This window comes from Mobula birostris, chromosome 8, assembly GCF_030028105.1.
Source record: "Mobula birostris isolate sMobBir1 chromosome 8, sMobBir1.hap1, whole genome shotgun sequence".
NCBI classification, from domain to species: domain Eukaryota; kingdom Metazoa; phylum Chordata; class Chondrichthyes; order Myliobatiformes; family Myliobatidae; genus Mobula; species Mobula birostris.
In genome coordinates this window covers 5,481,698-5,498,545 of record NC_092377.1, presented here as the reverse complement: position 1 = coordinate 5,498,545, position 16,848 = coordinate 5,481,698, and the positions used below count along the sequence as shown (strand labels likewise).

Sequence of the window (16,848 nt, the reverse complement as noted above, 5' to 3'; positions counted from 1 at the left end):
CACGTAGTGTCCTGCAGGGACTGCAGGAGAAGGACGTGATGGACACAGTGGCGTGGTTCCCTGAGCAGACCGTCCAGTTCATCTGGCAAAATGCCTCATCGCCAGATCTCACCAACAGGCACAAAGACCTCGCCTGGCTGGCGGTGAGAAGGGCCCTCCCAGTCAGATCCCTCCTGTACGCCCGGAACAGTTCCTCCACACCCCACTGCCCACGGGAGGACTGTAATGGGGTGGAGTCGGTGGCTCACCTCTTTGCACACTGTGGGTTCGCAAAGAAGGTGTGGAAGAGAATGGAAGGGACAGTACTAAGATTCATGCCCAGCAGCTGCGTTACCGAGGACTCCGTGATCTACGGGCTGTTCCTGGGGACGCACACGGAGACCAACATCCGGTGCTGCTGGCAGATCATCAATTCGGTGAAAGACGCTCTTTGGTCTGCCCGAAACTTGGTGGTCTGCCAGCTGACGGAGATGTCCGTGACTGAATGCTGCCGACTGGCACACTCTCGTCTGCAGGAGTACGTTCTGAGGGATGCACTCAAACTTGGTGCAGCCACCGCGAAGGCCCGGTGGGGAAGGACCACAGTTTAACGTTCCTCACCCGTAGGAGGGGGAGAGGTTGGGTGGGGAGGAGACCTACCCTCATCAGCGGTGTGGACAGATAATCAACATGGTGCCCAAGGAGTGGGTGCAATTGTTAATTTGGGAAAGTATTAGAGCCATTGCCTGCCTTTATTGTTGAAAATTTTGATTGTTAATAAGTCTTAACACTTGACCAAGGGTTGAGAGTAAACGCATGATTTACTGTAAACATCTTTCATTTGTAAATGAACAGAGTCAACGCAAAATTTTATTGTTAATAACTGTATTGAATAAGGACTTACAGTCAACGAATGGTTTTCTTTTCCTATATGTAATTATTTTTATTTTGTAATATTTCTGAATAAAGTATTTTTGGAAAAAAAAATAATATGGCCAGAGTCCAACAGCCAGAAGTTCAATATCCGGGCTACAAACACGTTCCTTGATCGTAATATGACCAGGATTACACCATCTGTTGTTTACCAGAACAGCAAGCCCCCCTCCTTTACGCTTACCCCTCGCAGTGCAATTCCGGTCCGCCCGAACGGTCTGGAATCCCTCTATGGAAACATTTTGGTCGGGTATGTCCTCTTGCAGCCACATTTCAGTAAAACACATAACACTGCTCTCCGGAAATGCTCTCTGACTCCTGACTAGTGCCGTCAATTCGTCCATTTTATTACCCAGCGATCTCACATTGCCCATGATGAGAGAGGGAAGACACAGCTTATAACTCCTCTTCTCCATAAGTCTCTGTTGTCTCGACCCAGTCCTCTTCCCTCGCCTTTTTGATTCTCCTCTGCATCCCCTGTGTGTTTTCCTCCAGACTTCAGCCGGGGTGTCCGCCGTTCTGTTCGCTAAACCGGCCAGCATAATCGCAATCAGCTGGTCCCTGGAATAAACAATGCGACCATACTGCTGCCCCGCTAATGAGACGTATCCGAATGTAACTATTTCCAGCGCTAAAAACCCAAATAAAACTCTCTCCACCAGCATGTTAGAGAGGGTGCAGTTTCAACCTGTTACCGTAAAAAAAATACAACAAATAATGTAAGTTAAAAAACTTAAAAAAGTAAGAAAAGTAAGAAAACTAGACAGTGCGACTGTAACAGGCTTCATGCACGACCGGCGCATGCGCACAATAACAAAATGGAACCTAATTCCCTTTTTTAGTCTCAGTTCAAGGATTAAATCTATTAAAATGAATATATTGCCCAGAATATTATATCTCTTTCAGACCCTACCAATAGAGATTAATCAGAATCAATTCATTGAATGGAACAAAATGTTATCAAGATATATATGGCAAGGTAAAAGACCTAGAGTTCATCTCAAAACTTTGCAATTAGCCAAGGAAAAGGGAGGATGGGGCCTACCTTCTCAGAGATTATTATTTTGCAGCACAGTTGAGAGCCGTGATATGCTGGTGCAACCCATCATATGATGCTCAATGGAAAAACATTGAGGAGAGGATTCTTTCCATCCACATACAAGCAATTTTGGCTGATAACAACCTACAAAGGTACATAAATACTATTGATAATCCATGGGTGAAAAGGACTCTTAAAATATGGAAAGCTATTATCAAAGAATATAAACTAGAGAGAGATATTGCAATTCTTTAATGTTGTACATATGACTCGGATTTTACGCTAAATAAACTGGATGCTAGATTTAAGGCCTGGACAACTAAAGGAATAACAGTTCTTTGCAATATAATGAAAGAAGCAACACTGTTCAGTTTTGAAATGCTTAAAGAGAAACACTTATTAGAAAAACAAGACTTTTATCGGTATCTACAGATGCGACAGTATGTTAATAGGAGGGTTAAAAATGTAACCAAGGCAAGTACATGTTTAATAGAGCTATTTACAAAAGCATATAATTCAGACAATGGTAGTGGAATAATTTCAAGTGTGTATAAGGGTTTGTCAAATATTAAAACATGTTTGACGTCATACATTAAAACAAAATGGGAGAAGGAAGGAGGGATAATAATATCTGAGGAAGAATGGACAATAATATGGAGATATCAATGGAAGTGTACCAGTTCACAGAAATGGAGGGAGTTTGGATGGAAAAACTTGATAGAAAAATTTAATTACACCCTCTCAGAAATCCCATTATGATAGTAACCTCCATGTTCGCTGGAGAAATTGTGGAAATCAAAATGCAAACCATTATCATATTTTCTGGGATTGCCCCATTATCAAAGACTATTGGAGTGGGATACGCAATGCCCTACAAGACATTTTTAAATGTAGAATGCCCTTAGAAAGTAAGACCATATATTTTGGGTATGTACCTCAAGACTGGTTGAAAAGAGATAAATATTTAATGAATATACTGCTGGTGGCTGGTAAAAAGACTCTTGGCAGGAAATGGTTATCACAGGAGAGCCCAACTTTAAATGCATGAATGGAAATTACAATGGACATTTACAAAATGGAGAAGATAACAGCATCTGTTAATCATAAGTTGGAACAATTTACTTCATATAGGGGAAAATGGTTTAACTACATAACACCTCATAGGCCTGATTTTATTCTTACAAATCAATGAATATAGTGTTAAAAAATCACTCTCTACTTGTACATAGTTTTCTCCTTTTGCTTGTTCTTTCTTTCCTCTCTTTTCCATAGGTGTATACCTCAGATAAATATTATGTGGAGTTCTGTGGCAACTATGATTATATGATATATATGTAGAATATCTGAAATACATCTTATGGAAATATTTGTTTGATGATGAACTTCAATAAAAAATAAATTACAAAAAAAAAAATACGGCACCTTCAGTCCTGCATTTTCCACCCTTTTGAATGTTGCCTTTGTGGTACAATTTAACTCTTTGCTGCGTCTGCATTTGTACCCAATCATTGGCTTGTTCTTCCTTACATTCATATTACACCCATCATCTACATGAGCTTGTTAGCTCATCCTCAGCTCTATAATATTAGTTCTCATCCCCCTGCTATATTAGTTTAGGCCACTTTCAACAACTTTAGCTAATCTACCCGCAAGGATATTGGTCCCCCTTGGATTCAAGTGCAACCTGTCACTTTTGTACAGGTCACACCTTCCCCAGAAGAGGTCCCAGTTTTGCAGAAATCTGAATCTCTGCCCCCTTTTCCAATTCCTCGGCCATGCATTTATCTGCCACCTCATTCTATTCCTATCCTCACTGTCGCATTGCACAGGCAGCCATTTTGAGATTATGACCCTTGAGGCCCTGCTTCTTAACTTCCTTCCTTTTCCCTGACTTCTGTGTTTATGACTTCTTCCCTTTTTCCACCTATGTCATTGAAACTAATATGTACCATGACTTCTGGCTGCTCCTCCTCCCTTTCCAGGCTATTGTGGACACATACAGAAACATCGCAAACCCTAGCACTGAGGAGGCAAACAACCATCCATGTTTCTTTTTGCATCCAAAGCACCACCTGTCTGTCTCCCTAACAGTAGAGTCCCCTATTACAGCGGCCATCCTCTTTAGTCCCTTACCCTTCAGAGCCACAGAGCCAGGCTCTCTGCGCGAGACATGGCTGCTGTTGCTTCCACCAGGTAGGTTGTCTGCCCAACAGTACTCAAAATGGTGTATTTATTGTTGAGAGGAATGGACACTGGGGTGCTCCCCAATATCTGATGATCCCCCTTCCCTCATTTCACATTCACACATTTATCTGTCCCCTGCAGCCTTTAAGTGATTACCTCCTTGTTATTCTTGTCTATCACCTCCTCAATTTCACAAACACGCTGAGGGTCATCGAGCTGCAACTTCAATTCCCTAACTCAGTCTCTAAGGAGCTGCATTTGATGCAACTCGTACAGATGATAGTATTATGGTGTATGGTCTTATGAAACCAGCTGATTGTGACCAGTGAGTACATCATGTTATTCCTGTTTAGACCAAAAGACAAAAGACATTCTCCCAAGTCTTTCTGCAGAATCCTCGCTTCCCCAAAACTGCCTGCACTCCACCTATCTTTCTATCACTCTCTTCTCATTACTACCATCAAGGAGGAGGTACAAAAGCCTGAAGATGCACACTCAACGTTTTGGAAACAGTTTCTTCCCCTCTGCCATCAGATTTATGAACAGTCTATGAATGCATGAACACAATCTCATTCCTCTTTCACGTTGTGTGTGTGTGTGTGTGTGCGCGCACCCTTAACTCCTGGTGATGTCATTGGGGTGCTGTCATGACAAGCTTTTTGCACCGATGTTCTGGTGATTGCTCATCATACAGAGTGTCTTGGGCATCTGACACCAGGCGGACCCCATCCATCTCCAGGCTTTTTTTCACTCAACTCAGGCACGGACGGAGAGCGTGCAAGGGAGCCGGCTGGATTCGAACGTGGGACCTCTCGCCCCGAAGTCCAGCGCTGATGCCTCTACGCCACCAGCTAGCATCTTTTATGTTACATATTAATTATTATTTTATAACAAAGTACTTTTTGTACATTGCACTGCACTGCTACCACAGAGAAACAAATTTCACAAAGTGTGACAATAATAATAACCCTGTTTCTGATTCGGATCTCTGCTTGATCCTGCCTAGTTCCCCTTAATCGGCCCTGCTCAAGTTCAGGACCAGAAGCTGTGCAATATGAGGAAGAATATCTGTTTTGAGAAGATATTCTTTTGTGATTGTCCAGTGAGTTCATAGGGGTGGAACCTGGAAAAAAGAAAGGGAGGGTCACTCCAGTGAGGATGGACAGACCCCAAGAATGTCATCACCAAGCAGATATTCTAGAAATACTTGTGTTCCATACAGAACGTTTCAATTACAGGATTCACCCGGCATGCAAGACTCACACCACAGCTCAAACCATCTTAGATTCTGTGACAGATATTCCAACACAACACAAGCAGAGAGGTATGTAACCACAGAAACACACAGGTACGTTCCCACAGAAACACACAGGTACGTTCCCACAGAAACACACAGGTACGTACCCACAGAAACACACAGGCACCTACCCACAGAAACACACAGGTACATACCCACAGAAACACACAGGCACCTACCCACAGAAACACACAGGTACATACCCACAGAAACACACAGGTACATACCCACAGAAGTACACAGATACAGAAATACAGAAACACACGGTAACTTACCCACTGAAACATACAGGAAAAGGGTCACTGTAGGAAGGCTTTTGTTTCTCATCTCAACAGAGTTGTGTTATCCCTTGTTTACAGGATGTGCAGAAAGTTATTGTGACAATGTGCTCAGCTCTCTGGACTTCTTTCTTGCTGCAGTAATTGAGGACATAGAAAGAGGAAGCAGAGAGGATAATTCCTCTGAGCACCATCTCCTGTGATATAAGTCTTCACAGCTGAGTGACTTATTACTCAGAAAGGTTGCTTTTCATATCCAGCTGCCTTAGCTGTGGAGGGATGAATCCAACAGAGTTTAAAACTTGCATCACGGGGGGCGGGGGGGGGGGGGGTGCGGAATTGTGCCAGGTTTCTTTGTGCTAATGGTGTATTACTGCCACCTACTGGAATGGAGTACGAAGGAAGCAATGACAGGAATCAGACCCTCCCTCCCAATCCTGTTTTAATTCAAAAGGACACCAGGGCCATACACAATTTTACCACCCAGCCTCCGGTGACAGAATATCCTGCAAACTAGCCACCTCAGATCTGTGCAATAGTCGCCTAAACATCTTCCCATGTTCGAATGAATATCTGTTACATATCATCATATTTTCCAGAAACCATACCAGTCATTCCCATGCTTACCAACAAGTACCAAAGAGGAGTGCCAAACCTCCAAACGTCCAAACCTCAATCTCACCAACCTCAGAACTTCCCTCCCATTCCTTCCCAAATGGCACATCCCTCAAACTGATGGAAGCAAATTGTTATACCATCTCCCAATCCCACTCCTATCCCACACTTTCTGCCATTTCCCAATCCAAGTCAACCTAATACAAGATTTGGCTTCATACTTTCCTATATTGATTATATAATACCTACCTCAGATTTAGTAAGTGCCAGTTTTGCTATAACACCTCCCCTTTCAATTCCTGATGCATCCCTATGTTTAGATACCCAACAAAACTGTTCTTTGATCCCACACTCTCCAGAAACAATGGATTATAATACACTTCCATCAACAGATCAGGACTCCTTGAATGCTCCAATTCCAAACACTGTAGTACAGAGGCAGAGTCTAAGCAGGTCAAGTTTGCCTTAACTTGTTCTACCCATTGCAGACAAATGATAATGGCTACAAGTACTGCTGTAATGACAGACAACTCATCTGTCAGCCTTTTCCCCACCTCAGCGTGAAATCAGGGATAAAAATCCATGAGCCCACCCAGTTACTAACTGGATCTTTGAAACCATCTGTAACGATAGGCCCAAAAGGCAAAATAAATGCATGACCAGACACCCTCTCACCACCCACAATACCCTGCCCATTCCCCAGTAATGGCAAATCCATTCCACATCTAGAAATTTTCCCAGTGCAGCTCCTGGGCTGGCCACAGTGGGACTAATCTGCAAATCCCCAAGAATATACTCCCTCACATATTCCCGAATTATCTGCCCAAAACATTTACCAACTCTGCTGGTATTTTCCCAACAATCAATTAGAACTGAATAGGTCAAATGGGACATCCCCTGCCCTTCTACAGAAGTCTACCATGCAAGGCTCGATTTTTCTCTCTGCAGATCGAGAGCCATCTTAATTACATCAATCCCCTTTGCATCTCCTGGTGTGGTCCAGAATGTTCTACCAGAGATTTGAAGTGCACTGGCCTGTAGAGCACCAAACATATATCAACTGAATGAGCTGCCCTCTCATAAATTATGTAACCATAAAACATACAGACAAGAGTACATTAAAATATGATAAATCGTGAATAGAATAATGGAGTAAGCTCCCCATCCATACTCAACCACACAGTGCATAACTGCTTACATTTATCCTCCAAAAAATGTATATGTGTTGTGCAAGTCAGTTTCACATCCAGCTACAGGCCCAAATATTTCAACAGGGAAACCCTAGACAGTGAACACCCACACAGAGTAAAGTGAATATTATGAAATCCATGTTTCCAAGTAAAAATCACATATGTAGACTTAGAAATAGAAAATTTAAATCCCCAATGCAAAGATCATTCGTCCATTGCTAATAATGCTCTTTACACAAACCATAAGACCATAAGACACAGGAGCAGAATTAGGCCATTCAGCCCATCGAGTCTGTTCTGCCATTCCATCATGGCTGATCCTGGACCCCACTAAAACCCCATACACCTGACTTCTCGCCATTTCCTTTGATGCCGTAACCTATCAAGAAATTATCAACTTCCGCTTTAAATATACCCATGGACTTGGTACCACCACAGTCTGTGGCAAAGCAATCCACAGATGCAATTCTCTGGATTAAAAAAAAATCCTCTTTACCTCTGTGCTAAACAGTTGCCTCTGAATTTTGAGGCTGTGCCCTCTAGTTCTGGATACCCACACCATAGGGAACTTCCTCACCACATCCACCCTATGTTGTCCGTTCAGCATTCGGTAGGTTTCAATGAGATCGCCCCGCATTTTTCTAAATTCCAGTGAATACAGGCCCAAACCAGCCACACGCTCCTCATATGTAACCCCTTTATTCCCGGAATCATCCTTGTGAACCTCCTCTGGAGTCTCTCCTATAACAAAACATAGTTTCTGAATTTTGGGGACCAAAATTGTGGTAATACTCCAAGTGCAGCCTGACTAGTGTCTTATAAAGGCTCAACTTTATCTCCTTGCTTTTATATTTTATTTCCCTAGTACACACTATTGTTCCTTTTACCAAAATGCATTATCATACATTTCCCAACACTATGTTTCGTCTGCCATTTTTTTGCCCATACTTCCAATTTGTCTAAGTCCTGCTGCAATCGCATTGCTTCCTCAGCACTACTTACCCCTCTAACTATCTTTATATCATCTGCAAACTTTGCCACAAAGGCATCAATTCCATTATCTAAATCATTGACAAGCAATGTGAAAAGTAACAGTCCCAATTCTGACCCCCTGAGGAACACCACCAGTCACTGGCAGCCAACCCGAAAAGGCCCTCTTTATTCCTAATTGCTGTCTCCCGCCTGTCAACCAATCCTCTATCCATGCCAGTATCTTTCCTATAACGCCATAGGGGTTCTTATCTTGTCAAGCAGCCTCGTGTGTGGCACCTTATCAAACGCCTTCTGAAAATCCAAGTTAATAACAGCCACTGCCTCTCCTTTGTCGACACTGCTTGTTACTTCCTCAAACAGCTCTAACAGATTTGTCAGGCAATACATCCCTTCAAAGGAAAGGTTGACCTTGACATTTTTTATCATTGGTCTCCAAGTATCCCACAAGTTCATTGTTAATAATGGACTCCTGCACTTTCGCAACCACTCAGGACAGGCTAACTGGCCTATAATATATTTTTTCTCTCTCTTACTCCCTTCATAAAGAGTGGAGTGACATTTGCAATTTTCCATTTCTTTGGAACCATGGCAGAATCAAGTGATTCTTGAAAGCACGTAACCAATGCATCTGCTATCTCTTCAGCAGCCTCTTTCAAGACTCTGGCATATAGCCCAACTGCTCCAGGTGACTTATCCACCTTAAGACCTTTTAGTCTGCCTTGCACATTTTCTTTTGTAATGGCAATGGCACTCACTCCTGATCCATGACACTCACAAACCTCTGACATACCACTAGTGTCTTCCAAAGTGAAGACAGATACAAAGTACCCATTAAGTTCTTCTGCCATTTCTTTATCTCCATTTCCTACCACACCAGCATCATTTTCAAGTGGTCAGATATCAACTATCACCACTCTTTTCCTCTTTATATTTCTGAAAAATCTTTTAGAATCCTGCTTTATTATCAGCTAGTTTGCCCATAGATTTCAACTTTTCCCTTCTTATACATAGAAACATACATAGAAAATAGGTGCAGGAGTAGGCCATTCAGCCCTTCGAGCCTGCACCGCCATTTATTATGATCATGGCTGATCATCCAACTCAGAACCCCGCCCCAGCCTTCCCTCCATACCCCCTGACCCCCGTAGCCACAAGGGCCATATCTAACTCCCTCTTAAATATAGCCAATGAACTGGCCTCAACTGTTTCCTGTGGCAGAGAATTCCACAGATTCACCACTCTCTGTGTGAAGAAGTTTTTCCTAATCTCAGTCCTAAAAGGCTTCCCCTCTATTCTCAAACTGTGGCCCCTCGTTCTGGACTTCCCCAACATTGGGAACAATCTTCCTGCATCTAGCCTGTCCAATCCCTTTAGGATCTTATACGTTTCAATCAGATCCCCCCTCAATCTTCTAAATTCCAACGAGTACAAGCCCAGTTCATCCAGTCTTTCTTCATATGAAAGTCCTGCCATCCCAGGAATCAATCTGGTGAACCTTCTTTGTACTCCCTCTATGGCAAGGATGTCTTTCCTCAGATTAGGGGACCAAAACTGCACACAATACTCCAGGTGTGGTCTCACCAAGGCCTTGTACAACTGCAGTAGTACCTCCCTGCTCCTGTACTCGAATCCTCTCACTATAAATGCCAGCATACCATTCGCCTTTTTCACCGCCTGCTGTACCTGCATGGCCACTTTCAATGACTGGTGTATAATGACACCCAGGTCTCGTTGCACCTCCCCTTTTCCTAATCGGCCACCATTCAGATAATAATCTGTTTTCCTATTTTTGCCACCAAAGTGGATAACTTCACATTTATCCACATTAAATTGCATCTGCCATGAATTTGCCCACTCACCCAACCTATCCAAGTCACCCTGCATCCTCTTAGCATCCTCCTCACAGCTAACACTGCCACCCAGCTTCGTGTCACCTGCAAACTTGGAGATGCTGCATTTAATTCCCTCATCCAAGTCATTAATATATATTGTAAACAACTGAGGTCCCAGCACTGAGCCTTGCGGTACCCCACTAGTCACCGCCTGCCATTCTGAAAAGGTCCCGTTTATTCCCGTTTATGCCTTTTTTAGCTACGTTTTGTTGGATTTTAAAAGCTTGCCAATCATCTAACTTTGCACACACTTTTGCTGCATTATATGCCCTTTCCTTGGCTGTTATGCAGTCCTTAACTTCCGTTGTCAGCCATGGTTGCTTACCCCTGCCATTTGAGAACTTCTTCTTCTGTGGGACATGTCTACCTTGTGCCTTGAGAAATATTCCTAAATGCTTCAGCCATCTTTGTTCTCCCATCTTCCTTGACAGTCTCCTCCTCCAATATATCTGGGCAAGCTACTCACTCATGCCTCTGTAATTCCTTTTAGTAACATAGAACACAGAAAATCTACAGCACAGTACAGGCCTTTTGGCCCACAATGCTCTTCCAAACATGTACTTTAGAAATTACCTAGGGTTACCCTTAGGTTTCTATTTTCTAAGCTCCATATACCTATCCAGGAGTCTCTGAAAAGACCCTATCATATCCGCCTCCACCACCATTGACGACAGCTCATTCCACGCACTCACCACTGTCTGCGTAAAAAACTTGCACCTGACATCTCTTCTGCACCTGCTTCCAAGCACTTTAAAACTGTGCCCTCTCATGATAAGCATTTCAGCACCGGGAAAAAGCCTCCGAATATCCACATGACCAATGCCTCTCATCATCTTATACACCTCAATGAGGTCATCTCTCATCCTCCGTCGCTCCAAGGAGAAAAGGCCGAGTTCACTCAACTTATTCTCATAAGGCATGCTCCCCAATCCAGGCAATATCCTTGAAAATCTCTCTGCACATTTTCTATAGTTTCCACATCCTTCCTGTAGTGAGGTGACCAGAACTGAGCACAGTACTCCAAGTGGGCTCTGACCAGGGTCCTATATAGCTACAACATTACCTCTCAGCTCCTAAACTCAGTCCCACGGTTGATGAAAGCCAATGCACCGTATGCCTTCTCAAGAATAGTGTTCACCTGCGCAGCAGCTTTGAATGTCCTATGCACTCGGACCCCAAGATCCCTCCGATCCTCCACACTGCCAAGAGTCTTGCCATTAATACTATATTCTGCCATCGTATTTCACCTACCAAAATGAAGCGCTTCACACTTATCTGGGTTGAACTCCATCTGCCACTTCTCAGAGCAATTTTGCATCCTATCCATGTCCTGCTGTAACCTCTGAACACCCTCCACACGATCCACAACTCCCCCCATCTTTCGTGTCATCATCAGATTTACTAACGCCTTCCTCCACTTCCCCATCCAGGTGATTCATAAAAATCATGAAGAGAAGGGGTCCCGGAACAGGTACCTGAGGCACTCCACTGGTTGCCGACCTCCATGAGGAATATGACCCATCTACCAGCACTCTTTGTCTTCTGTGGGCAAACCAATTCTGGATCCACAAAGCAAGGTGCCTCCTTACTTTCTCAATAAACCTTGCATGGGGTAACTTATCAATTGCCTTGCTGAAATCCATATACACTACATCTACTGCTCTATCTTCATCAATGTTTTAATGTTATATGGTTAAATGTGTTTAGTCCAATTCTCAAAAAAAAAATCAATCAGGCTCGTAAAGCACAACCTGTCTTTGACAAAGGCATGCTGACTGTTCCTAGTTGTATCATGCCTCTCCAAATGTTCATAAATCCTGCCTCTCAGGATCTTTTCCATCAACTTACCAATCACTGAAGTAAGACTCACTGGTCTATAATTTCCTGGGCTATTTCTACTCCCTTTCTTGAATAAGGAACAACAGCTGCAACCCTCCAATCCTCCGGAACCTCTCACATCCCCATTTATGATGCAAAGATCATTGCCAGAGGCTCAGCAATCTCCTCCCACAGTAGTCTGGGGTACATCTTGTCCGATCCTGGAGACTTATCCAACTTGATGATTTCCAAAAGCTCCAGCACATCCTCTTTCTTAATGTCTATATGATCAAGCTTTTCAGAATCTGAATCAGAATCAGGTTTATTATCACCAGCATATGACGCAAAATTTGTTTAAATCCACTGTAAATCATCCCTACAATTGCCAAGATCCTTTTCCACAGTGAGTACTGCAGCAAAGTATTGTCTCCCGTACCATCACCTCCCTTATCAACTCCGGAAACCTTCCATCCTCAGCCACTAAACTCATAATTCCCACACCCCGTACTGCTCGGTTTTACCTCCTCCCCAAGATCCACAAGCCTGACTGTCCCGGTAGACCCATAGTTTCTGCCTGCTCCTGTCCCACCGAACTTGTATCTGCCTACCTGGAATCCATTTTGTCACCCATAGTTCAGTCCCTCCCCACCTACATCTGGGATACATCCCATGTCCTCCACCTCTTCAATAACTTCCAATTCCCCGGTCCCAACCGCTACATTTTCACTATGGATGTCCAATCCTTATACACCTCTATTCCCCATCAAGAAGGCCTCAAAGCCCTCTGCTACTTTCTGGATAACGGACCTCACCAGTTTCCCACCATGACTGCCCTCCTCCGGTTGGCGGAACTGATTCTCACACTTAATAACTTCTCTTTAGGCTCTTCCCACTTTCTTCAGTCTAAGGGTGTAGCTATGGGAACTCGCATGGGACCCAGCTATGCCTGCCTCTTCATTGGTTATATAGAAACATAGAAAATAGGTGCAGGAGTAGGCCATTCAGCCCTTCGAGCCTGCACCGCCATTTATTATGATCATGGCTGATCATCCAACTCAGAACCCTGCACCAGCCTTCCCTCCATAACCCCTGATCCCCATAGCCACAAGGGCCATATCTAACTCCCTCTTAAATATAGCCAATGAACTGGCCTCAACTGTTTCCTGTGGTAGAGAATTCCACAGATTCACCACTCTCCGTGTGAAGAAGTTTTTCCTAATCTCGGTCCTTAAAGGCTTCCCCTTTATCCTCAAACTGTGACCCCTCGTTCTGGACTTCCCCAACATCGGGAACAATCTTCCTGCATCTAGCCTGTCCAATCCCTTTAGGATTTTATACATTTCAATCAGATCCCCCCTCAATCTTCTAAATTCCAACGAGTACAAGCCCAGTTCATCCAGTCTTTCTTCATATGAAAGTCCTGCCATCCCAGGAATCAATATGTCATGTGGAACAGTCTGTGCTCCAAACCTATTCTGGTACTGCTCCCCAACTTTTCCTTCGGTACATTGACGACTACATTGGTGCTGCTTCCTGCACCCGTGCTGAGCTCGTCAATTTCATCAACTTTACTTCAAACTTCCACCCAGCCCTCAAATTCACTTGGTCCATCTTGGACATTTCTCTCAGCTTTCTCGATCTCTCGGTCTCCATCTCTGGAGACAGACTGTCCACTGACATCTTCTACAAGCCCACTGACTCTCATAACTACTTCAACTATACCTCTTCTCACCCTGCAACATGCAAAAATGCCATTCCCTATTCCCAGTTCCTCCGTCTCCGCCGCATCTGCTCCGAGGATGAGGTTTTCCGTTCCAGGACATCTCAAATATCCTCTTTCTTTAAGGATCGTGGTTTCCCTTCTGCCGTCATCAATGATGCCCTCACCCGCATCTCCTCCATTTCCCGCACTTCGGCTCCCACCCCATCCTCCCGCCACCACAACAGGGACAGAGTTCCCCTTGTCCTCACCTACCACCCCACCAGCCTCCAGATCCAGAACATTATCCCCTGCAACTTCCGCCACCTTCAACAGGACCCCACCACTAAGCACATCTTTCTCTCTCCACCCCTCTCCGCCTTCCGCAGGGATCGGTCCCTCTGCGACTTCCTGGTCCACACGTCCCTCCCCATGGATCTCCCACCCGGCACTTATCCCTGTAAGCGTAAGTGCTACACCTGTCCCTACACCTCCTCTCTTGCCACCATTCAGGGCCCCAAACCGTCCTTCCAGGTGAGGCAACACTTCACTTGTTGGGGTCATCTATTGCATCCGGTGCTCCTTATGCAGCCTCCTCTACATCGGTGAAACCCGACGCAATTTGGGGGACCGCTTCGTCGAGCACCTCCACTCCGTCCGCCACAACAGACAGGATCTCCCAGTAGCCACCCACTTCAACTCTGCTTCCCACTCCCATTCAGATATGTCCATACATGGCCTCCTCTACTGCCATGATGAGGCTAACCTCAGGTTGGAGGAGCAACACCTCATATACCGCCTAGGAAGTTTCCAGCCCCTTGGTATGAACATAGAATTCTCCAACTTCGGGTAATTCCCTCCCCCTCCCTTCCCCTATCCCTATTTCACTCTGGCCCCTCCCCCAGCTGCCTATCACCTCCCTCATGGTTCCGCCTCCTTCTACTACTCATTGTGTTTTCCCCTATTCTTTCTTCACCTTTCCTGCTTATCACCTCTCTGTATCCCCACCCTCACCCCTTTATCTTTCCCCTTACTGGTTTTTCACCTGGAACTGACCAGCATTCTCCTTCCCACCCTCCCCCCACCTTCTTTATAGGGCCTCTGCCCCTTCCCTCTACAGTCCTGATGAAGGGTTCAAGCCCAAAACGTCGACTCATCGTTTCTACGGATGCTGCCCGACCTGCAGAGTTCCTCCAGTGTGTTGTGAGTGTTGCTTTAACCCCAGCATCTGCAGAGAATTTTGTATAAAAGTATTCATTAAGTACCTCCGCCATCTCCTCCGGGTTTCCTACGTACTTTTCCACTGCCACACTTGATTGGTCGTATTCTCTCACGTCTTATCCTCTTGCTCTTCGCATATTTCTAGAATGCCTTGGGGTTTCTTTAGATTATGAAGACACGTAGTCCTCTTTTATGTCATTTAGTAATGCATGCATTATGAAATGATACATTATTTCCTCCGGTGTGATATCACAAAACACAGAACAGAACAAGACTGAAAAAATCCTTTAATCCTGTTTGCCGAGGCCTTCTCATGGCCCCTTCTAGGTCTCCTAATTTCATTCTTCAGCTCATTTCCTGCTTGCCTTATAATCTTCTAGAAATCTTTCAATACCTAGTTTTCTCAACCTTTTGTAAGATTTTCTTTTCTTCTTGACTAGATTTTCAACAGCCTTTGTACACCACGGTTCCTACACCCTACCATCCCTTCCTTGTCTCATTGGAACATACCTATGCAGAACGCTACACAAATATCCCCTGAACATTTGCCACATTTAGAACATAGAACATAGAACATAGAATAGTACAGCACAGTACAGGCCCTTCAGTCCACAAAGTTGTGCTGACCCTCAGACCCTGCCTCCCATATAACCCCCCACCTTAAATTCCTCTGTATACCTGTCTAGTAATCTCTTAAACTTCACTAGTGTATCTGCTTCCACCACTGACTCAGGCAGTGCATTCCATGCACCAACCACTCTCTGAGTGAAAAACCTTCCTCTAATATCCCCCTTGAACTTCCCACCCCTTACCTTAAAGCCATGTCCTCTTGTATTGAGCAGTGGTGCCCTGGGGAAGAGGCGCTGGCTATCCACTCTATCTATTCCTCTTATTATCTTGTACACCTCTATCATGTCTCCTCTCATCCTCCTTCTCTCCAAAGAGTAAAGCCCTAGCTCCCTTAATCTCTGATCATAATGCATACTTTCTAAACCAGGCAGCATCCTGGTAAATCTCCCCTGTACCCTTTCCAATGCTTCCACCTCTTTCCTATAGTGAGGTGACCAGAACTGTACAGAGCACTCAAGTGTGGCCTAACCAGCATTTTATAGAGCTGCATCATTACATCGAGACTCTTAAACTCTATCCCTTGACTTATGAAAGCTAACACCCTGTAAGCTTTCTCAACTACCGTATCCACCTGTGAGGCAACTCTCAGGGATCTGTGGACATGTACCCCCAGTTCCCTCTGCTCCCCCACACTACCAAGTATCCTGCCATTTACTTTGTACTCTGCCTTGGAGTTTGTTCTTCCAAAGTGTACCACCTCACACTTCTCCGGGTTGAACTCCATCTGCCACTTCTCAACCCACGTCTGCATCCTATCAATGTATCTCTGCAATTTTCGACAATCCTCTACACTATCTACAACACCACCAACGTTTGTGTCATCTGCAAACTTGCCAACCCACCCTTCTACCCCCACATCCAGGTCATTAATAAAATTCACGAAAAGTAGAGGTCCCAGAACAGATCCTTGTGGGACACCACTAGTCACAATCCTCCAATCTGAATGTACTCCCTCCACCATAACCCTTTGCCTTCTGCAGGCGAGCCAATTCTGAATCCACCTGGCCAAACTTCCCTGGATCCCATGCATTCTGACTTTCTGAATAAGCCTACCGTGTGGAACCTTTCTGCCGTACATTT

The 16,848-nt window shown here is 44.5% G+C and overlaps 1 long non-coding RNA gene across 1 annotated transcript; it reads right to left on the bottom strand.

Moving 5' to 3' along the window:
• Nucleotides 1-904: 904 nt before the first annotated feature.
• Nucleotides 905-5,956, bottom strand: LOC140202121 (uncharacterized). The gene is made up of 3 exons (XR_011887004.1): nucleotides 5,708-5,956; nucleotides 1,958-2,095; nucleotides 905-1,600 (listed from the first exon to the last, which is right to left on the bottom strand). It is a non-coding gene; the product is annotated as an uncharacterized lncRNA (long non-coding RNA).
• Between the last annotated feature and the right edge of the window lie 10,892 nt (nucleotides 5,957-16,848).